Here is an 8,651-nt window from a genome sequence, read left to right as displayed (position 1 = left end):
ATAATTAATTTATTGGTTAATTATTTATTAATTTTCTGGAATTTACATCCTATCCCCCTAACAAAAATTTTTGCCCTCGAAAATTCGCTCTCAAATCTTCATATACGTTCCCTCATATTCAACCAACATCTTACCATTAATTTTCCCATTTTCCAACATCAATTTAACACCCTATTTCCAATTCAAGCCTAAGTCATACCCATTTATTTCACTCTTAGCTTCGTCTAGCTCTTTCTTAATGACTACAAACTTCTTTACCCTTCAAGAGTTCTTAAATATCAATCCCTTCTTGACTATGTCAAACACCAACCAATCCCTTAATCTCTTAATATGGGTCAATCCATTATAACCTAAACTATACACTCACACTTTCCATTTCTTGAGCCTATGTAAGTCCTCAAAACCATCCCATACTCAAGTCTCCTTTCTCTCATCAATACTATAATAGAGCCATCAAAATCACCGTGCTTCTGCAGCACCACTCTAATTATAAACCATTATAAACTCAACTCTTTACTCACTTCCACCAAAACATCTTGAATCTTTTTACCTCTCTAACTAAAAGCCATTGACCTTTACTCTAGATGCACGAGTTCAAATCCCTTAGTTGTTTTCACTAGCAAGTCTATTACCGCCTCCTTCACCGTTCCTAGTTTGTTCGCTCCATCCCTTTAGCAGTAGGTCGCACAACAGTAACCATATTCTCTGTAGCAGCTTTAAAATCAATCATATAACCTTGCTCGCGTCCATGAGATGCCCTTTGGGCCTTCTCCACACCAAACAATTGATATTAAGGTGATCAGTCTTAATATCTAAAGTCTAGTACTTTAATTATCCAAAAATATGCTCATGAACATCTATGTTATATATGTCAAGCAAACATCCTAAATAGCATTTACATACACCCAGAGTATGCTCAAAAGCATAGTCAGTTAGTCCCTCAGGCTCTACAGAAACGAACTGCTCTGATATCGTAATGTAACACCCTACCACACAGAATCTTATGCTCGAGTCGTAGAGCAGAGGTGGCAAGGTATTACAACCTCTAAAAGAAAAGATGTATATAGATATAGTTGAAGGAAATATGTATCTAGGAGCCTTAAAGAAAAGAAACTTAAGCAAAATCGCATAACAAAAAATGCAAGGTACGAAGATCGAAATGAGAAGAAAGCTATATGTGCTTATATAGGTCAGAATTTCAAAATATAGATAATCAATCCAAAATTATCCCAGAAACATAAACAGAACACCTGTCTCTTCAAAAGTCCACTATAAGAGGCAATATATATATATATATATATAATGCATGCGTGTGTGTGTGTGTGAAAAGTCTATATACACAAATACATAACTAAAAAAAATAGGACATAGAATTCCCATTGACTCCAACTTTGCTTGCACAAGAACTTCATAAACTCAACAAGCTGTCTCTTAATCTGCATCTGAAAAGCAGCAATATTGTATGAATGAGAACTGAGGGTTCTCAATATGGTTATGGTGTCCACATACATAATACATAAGGTCCCGGAAAAGCCAGAGACATTCTTAAAACTTCAACACTCAGATTTAAATATTAAAGACATAATTAAACCAGAATTCAGGTGAGTTATCTAAGGTACTCAGGCTCTAACTGAATCTACCATAACACCTCATTTTCTTTGTCTATTCCAACCATCCGAAACACCGTGGAACAACCTTCAGCGTCAATTCTGCCAACATGAGGGATATCTCAGATGCATGCACAAACAAGACAAACAAGTAAAACACATCTAGATTACAAGTATAGCAAATAGAACATTTAGCAAATAAGTAGTATAATCAGATAGTCACACCAAAACAAGCACATTCAATCAAAACATACAAATGCATATGATGTATGCATGTTCTATGGCTGATGAGTCTCATCTGTCAGTTATATAGCCAACCTGATATTTCTGCTAGCTAACCCGAGCATCATCCTCTTGAAAATTGGAGAGCGGTAAACCACCACAATTCTACCATCTGCGAGCTATAAGCCACCTCGATCCCACAGACGTTTTCAATTGGAAAGGAACAAACTATGGGCGGTAAATAACCATGATCCTCACTTCAACTGCAATTCTTGACAAGCGGTACACCACCATGATCCTTGCCAGGTGCATGAATCACAATTTCATAACCCGTAGACAGTAAATCACCACGATCTCTGTAACACTCTAATTACCCTAAGCTTTACCTCATGACGTAAAACAAAGGTTAATTAAAGGTTACGACAATTCTAAAACTTATACGATAATATATATAGAAAGAGATAATAGTTCTAGAAGCTCGATGAAGAAATAACGTTCAAAACAAAGTTACAAAAATGCGAAACGTTCACACGAAGCTACCAACTTAAGGCACAAGATATAGATATAAGATAAGAAAGCATAAATAGAGATATGAGTATAATAGTCATAAAATACTAGCCTCAGCCCACGGAGTTTAGGCCGACTAGTTATATACATACATAACAGAGTTTTGAAAGTTAAATCAGCATATATAATATCTCTCTTAAAGTTGGCCTCTACGGCAAATAAAATACAAAAGTGAGAGTATTAAAAAAAATAAGCAAAAGACTCCAAAATGTGATAAAGATCCACCCCTCTGTCACCATTCCGGAACTCACCGAGGTGGGTTACGATCTGCATCTGAAAAATAACAACAGAATATGGTATGAGAACCAGAGGTTCTCAGTATGGTAATAGTGCCCAGTAATGTAAGATATAAGACTCTGGGATGCTAGAGACAATCCTAGAACTTCATATCAATCATAATATTCAAACTTAAAACATAATTAAATTCAAGACCACCACTTAAAACCTTAATGAATGGGATATTCTATCTTAAAGGAATTCTAAACTAACAGTCACACCGCTGTCCCACAGCCTTCACAAGCCAAACCTCCATGCGATCCCATCGCCACCACTTATCGATCTTTCTCAATCCCAGTAGAAAACACAAGTAATAGCAATGCAAGTAAAACACAAGTATAATCACGTATATAAAGTAATTCAAGATACAACTAAGCATGTTATACAATTAGGCAAACAATGGAAGTTGGTAAAGCAAGCAAACATATAGAATATGCACATGATGAATGCCTATCCTATTTGGCTGTGATATCACATCGTCGGTTCAACTGCCAATTCGACACTTTCCCATGGGAATGTTGCATTTCGGTTACGAATGAAATGGAAACCCCAGGGATATTGTGCCTGGCACACGGTCTAGGGATATAGTGTCTGGCACACTGGTGCACGAAATTGTGATCATCAATGGCGCCATCAACATGGTACGCTCAATTGTAATCTCAACTCTTTATCACAACTTCGCACAACTAACCAGCAAGTGCACTGGGTCGTCCAAGTAATAAACCTTACGTGAGTAAGGGTCGATCCCACGGAGATTGTTGGTATGAAGCAAGCTATGGTCACCTTGTAAATCTTAGTCAGGCAGATTCAAATGGTTATGGATGATATATGAATAAAGCATAAAGATAGAGATACTTATGTAATTCATTGGTGAGAATTTCAGATAAGCGAATGGAGATGCTTTGTTCCTTCCGTCTCTCTGCTTTCCTATTGTCTTCATCCAATCCTTCTTACTCCTTTCCATGGCAAGCTGTATGTTGGGCATCACCGTTGTCAGTGGCTACAGTCCCGTCCTCTCAGTGAAAATGTTCAACGCACCCTGTCACGGCACGGCTAATCAACTGTCGGTTCTCAATCAGGTTGGAATAGAATCCAGTGATTCTTTTGCGTCTGTCACTAACGCCCAGTCTTCAGGAGTTTGAAGCTCATCACAGTCATTCAATCATTGAATCCTACTCAGAATATCACAGACAAGGTTTAGACCTTCCGGATTCTCTTGAATGCTGCCATTAATTCTAGCTTATATCACGAAGATTCCGGTTAAAGAATCCAAGAGATAAACATTCAAGCCTTGTTTGCTTGTAGAACGGAGGTGGTTGTCAGGCACGCATTCATAAGTGAGAATGATGATGAGCGTCACATAATCATCACATTCATCAAGTTCTTGAGTGCGAATGAATATCTTGGAATAAGAACAAGCTGAATTGAATAGAAGAACAATAGTAATTGCATTCATACTCGAGGTACAGCAGAGCTCCACACCTTAATCTATGGTGTGTAGAAACTCCACCGTTGAAAATACATAAGAATAAGGTCTAGGCATGGTCGAATGGCCAGCCTCCCAATACATGATCAAAAGACTCCAAATGATCAAGGATCCAAAGATTCAAAGATCTAAAGATGAAAATACAATAGTAAAAGGTCCTACTTATAGAAAACTAGTAGCCTAGGGTTTACAAAGATGAGTAAATGACATAAAAATCCACTTCCGGGCCCACTTGGTGTGTGCTTGGGCTGAGCATTGAAGCATTTTCGTGTAGAGACTTCTTTTGGAGTTAAACGCCAGCTTTTGTGCCAGTTTGGGCGTTTAACTCCCATTCTTGTGCCAGTTCCGGCGTTTAACGCCGGGCATTCTTGAGCTGATTTGGAACGCCAGTTTGGGCCATCACATCTTGGGCAAAGTATGGAATATTATACATTGCTGGAAAGCCCAGGATGTCTACTTTCCAATGCCGTTAAGAGCGCGCCAATTGAGGTTCTGTAGCTCTAGAAAATCCACTTCGAGTGCAGGGAGGTCAGAATCCAACAGCATCTACAGTCATTTTTAGTCTCTGAATCAGATTTTTGCTCAGGTCCCTCAATTTCAGCCAGAAAATACCTGAAATCACAGAAAAATACACAAAATCATAGTAAAGTCCAGAAAAGTGAATTTTAACTAAAAACTAATAAAAATATACTAAAAACCAACTAAATCCTACTAGAAACATACTAAAAACAATGCCAAAAAGCGTACAAATTATCCGCTCATCACAACACCAAACTTAAATTGTTGCTTGTCCCTAAGCAACTGAAAATCAAACAAGATAAAAAGAAGAGAATATGCAATGAACTCCAAAAACATCTATGAAGATCAGTATTAATTAGATGAGCGGGGCTTTTAGCTTTTTGCCTCTGAACAGTTTTGGCATCTCACTTTATCCTTTGAAATTCAGAATGATTGGCTTCTATAGGAACTCAGAATCCAGATAGTGTTATTGATTCTCCTAGTTAAGTATGATGATTCTTGAACACAGCTACTTTATGAGTCTTGGCCGTGGCCCAAAGCACTCTGTCTTCCAGTATTACCACCGGATACATACATGCCACAGACACATAATTGGGTGAACCTTTTCAGATTGTGACTCAGCTTTGCTAGAGTCCCCAATTAGAGGTGTCCAGGGTTCTTAAGCACACTCTTTTTGCCTTGGATCACAACTTTATTTCTTTCTTTTTCTTTTTCTCTTTCTCCCTTTTTTTCGTTCTTTTTTTTTTGTTTTCACTGCTTTTTCTTGCTTCAAGAACCATTTTTATGATTTTTCAGATCCTCAGTAACATGTCTCCTTATTTATCATTCTTTCAAGAGCCAACATTCATGAACCACAAATTCAAAAGACATATGCACTGTTTAAGCATACATTCAGAAAACAAAAGTGTTGCCACCACATCAAAATAATTAATCTGTTATAAAATTTAAAATTCATGCAATTCTTCTCTTTTTCAATTAAGAACATTTTTCATTTTAAGAAAGGTGATGGATTCATAGGACATTCATAACTTTAAGGCATATACACTAAGACACTAATGATCATGTAATACGACACAAACATGGATAAACATAAGCATAAAATTCGAAAAACAAGAAAATAAAGAACAAGAAAATTAAAGAACGGGTCCACCTTAGTGATGGCGGCTTGTTCTTCCTCTTGAAAATCTTATGGAGTGCTTGAGCTCCTCAATGTCTCTTCCTTGTCTCTGTTGCTCCTCTCTCATAATTCTTTGATCTTCTCTAATTTCATGGAGGAGGATGGAATGTTCTTGGTGCTCCACCCTTAGTTGTCCCATGTTGGAACTCAATTCTCTTAGGGAGGTGTTGATTTGCTCCCAATAGTTTTGTGGAGGAAAGTGCATCCCTTGAAGTATCTCAGGGATTTCATGATGAGGAATTTCCTCATGTCCATGAGTGGGATCTCCAGTTTGCATTGAGCTCCTTCCACACAGATATCCATGAGGACTTGGTCCAACCTTTGATTAAGGTTGACCCTCTTTGAGTTTGAAAGGGACCTCGGGGGTCACCTTCTTCTTGGCCACAACTTCATAGAAGTGGTCTTGATGCACCTTTGAGATGAATCTCTCCATCTCCCATGACTCGGAGGTGAAAGCTTTTGCCTTCCCTTTCCTCTTTCTAGAGGTTTCTCCGGCCTTGGATGCCATAAATGGTTATGGAAAAACAAAAAGCAATGCTTTTACCACACCAAACTTAAAAGGTTTGCTCGTCCTCGAGCAAAAGAAGAAAGAAGAGAGTAGAAGAAGAAGAAATAGAGGAGATGGAGATGGCGTATGGTTCGGCCAAAGGGGGAGAAGTAGTGTTTAGGTTGTGTGAAAATGAAGGAGTGAAGATGGGTTTATATAGGGTGAAGAGAGGGGTAGGTTTCGGCTATGGGAGGGTGGGTTTGGGAGGGAAAGTGGTTTAAATTTGAATGGTGAGGTAGGTAAGGTTTTATGAAGGATGGATGTGAGTGGTGAAGAGAAAGATGGGGTTTGATAGGTGAGGGGTTTTTGGGGAAGAGGTGTTGAGGTGATTGGTGAATGGGTGAAGAAGAGAGAGGGTGGTGGGGTAGGTGGGGATCCTGTGGGGTCCACAGATCCTGAGGTGTCAAGGAAAAGTCATCCCTGCACCAATTGGCGAGCAAAATTGCTCTTTGTGCCAATTCTGGCGTTAAACGCCGGGCTGGTGCCCATTTCTGGCGTTTAACGCCAGCTTCTTGCCCCTTCCTGGCGTTTAACGCCAGTCTGGTGCCCCTTTCTGGCGTTAAACGCCCAGAATGGTGTCAGACTGGGCGTTAAACGCCCATTTGCTAGCTTCACTGGCATTTAAACGCCAGCAAGTTCTCCTCCAGGGTGTGCTATTTTTCTTTCTATTTTTCATTCTGTTTTTGCTTTTTCAATTGATTTTGTGACTTCTCATGATCATCAACCTACAGAAAACATAAAATAACAAAGGAAAATAGATAAAATATAACATTGGGTTGCCTCCCAACAAGTGCTTCTTTAATGTCAGTAGCTTGACAGAGGGCTCTCATGGAGCCTCACAGATACTCAGAGCAATGTTGGAACCTCCCAACACCAAACTTAGAGTTTGAATGTGGGGTTTCAACACCAAACTTAGAAGTTGGTTGTGGCCTCCCAACACCAAACTTAGAGTTTGACTGTGGGGGTTCTGTTTGACTCTGTTTTGAGAGAAGCTCTTCATGCTTCCTCTCCATGGTGACAGAGGGATATCCTTGAGCCTTAAACACAAAGGATTCTTCATTCACTTGAATGATCAATTCTCCTCTGTCCACATCAATCACAGCCTTTGCTGTGGCTAGGAAGGGTCTGCCAAGGATGATAGATTCATCCATGCACTTCCTAGTCTCTAGGACTATGAAATCAGCAGGGATGTAATGGTCTTCAACCTTTACCAGAACATCCTCTACAAGTCCATAAGCTTGTTTCTTTGAATTGTCTGCCATCTCTAGTGAGATTCTTGCAGCTTGTACCTCAAAGATCCTTTGCTTCTCCATTACAGAGAGAGGCATGAGGTTTACACTTGACCCAAAGTCACACAGAGCCTTCTTAAAGGTCATGGTGCCTATGGTACAAGGTATTGAAAACTTCCCAGGATCTTGTCTCTTTTGAGGTAATTTCTGCCTAGACAAGTCATCCAGTTCTTTGGTGAGCAAAGGAGGTTCGTTCTCCCAAGTCTCATTACCAAATAACTTGTCATTTAGCTTCATGATTGCTCCAAGGTATTTAGCAACTTGCTCTTCAGTGACATACTCATCCTCTTCAGAGGAAGAATACTCATCAGAGCTCATGAATGGCAGAAGTAAATCCAATGGAATCTCTATGGTCTCAGTGTGAGCCTCAGATTCCCATGGTTCCTCATTATGGAACTCATTGGAGGCCAGTGGACATCCATTGAGGTCTTCCTCAGTGGCGTTCACTGCCTCTTCCTCCTCTCCAAATTCGGCCATGTTGATGGCCTTGCACTCTCCTTTTGGATTTTCTTCTGTATTGCTTGGAAGAGTACTAGGAGGGAGTTCAGTAATTTTCTTGCTCAGCTGACTCACTTGTGCCTCCAAGTTTCTAATGGAGGACCTTGTTTTAGTCATGAAACTTTGAGTGGTTTTGATTAGATCAGAGACCATGGTTGCTAAGTCAGAGTTGTTCTGCTTAGAATTCTCTGTCTGTTGCTGAGAAGATGATGGAAAATGCTTGCCATTGCTAAACCTGTTTCTTTCACCATTATGATTGTTGAAACCTTGTTGAGGTCTCTGTTGATCCTTCCATGAGAGATTTGGATGATTTCTCCATGAAGAATTATAGGTGTTTCCATAGGGTTCTCCCATGTAATTCACCACTTCCATTGAAGGGTTCTCAGGAACATAAGCTTCTTCTTCAGATGAAGCATCCTTAGTACTGCCTGGTGCAGCTTGCATTCCAGACAGACTTTGAGAA

Source organism: Arachis stenosperma, chromosome 1 (genome assembly GCF_014773155.1).
Source record: "Arachis stenosperma cultivar V10309 chromosome 1, arast.V10309.gnm1.PFL2, whole genome shotgun sequence".
Lineage (NCBI taxonomy): Eukaryota > Viridiplantae > Streptophyta > Magnoliopsida > Fabales > Fabaceae > Arachis > Arachis stenosperma.
Note: the sequence above shows the minus strand (reverse complement) of the source record.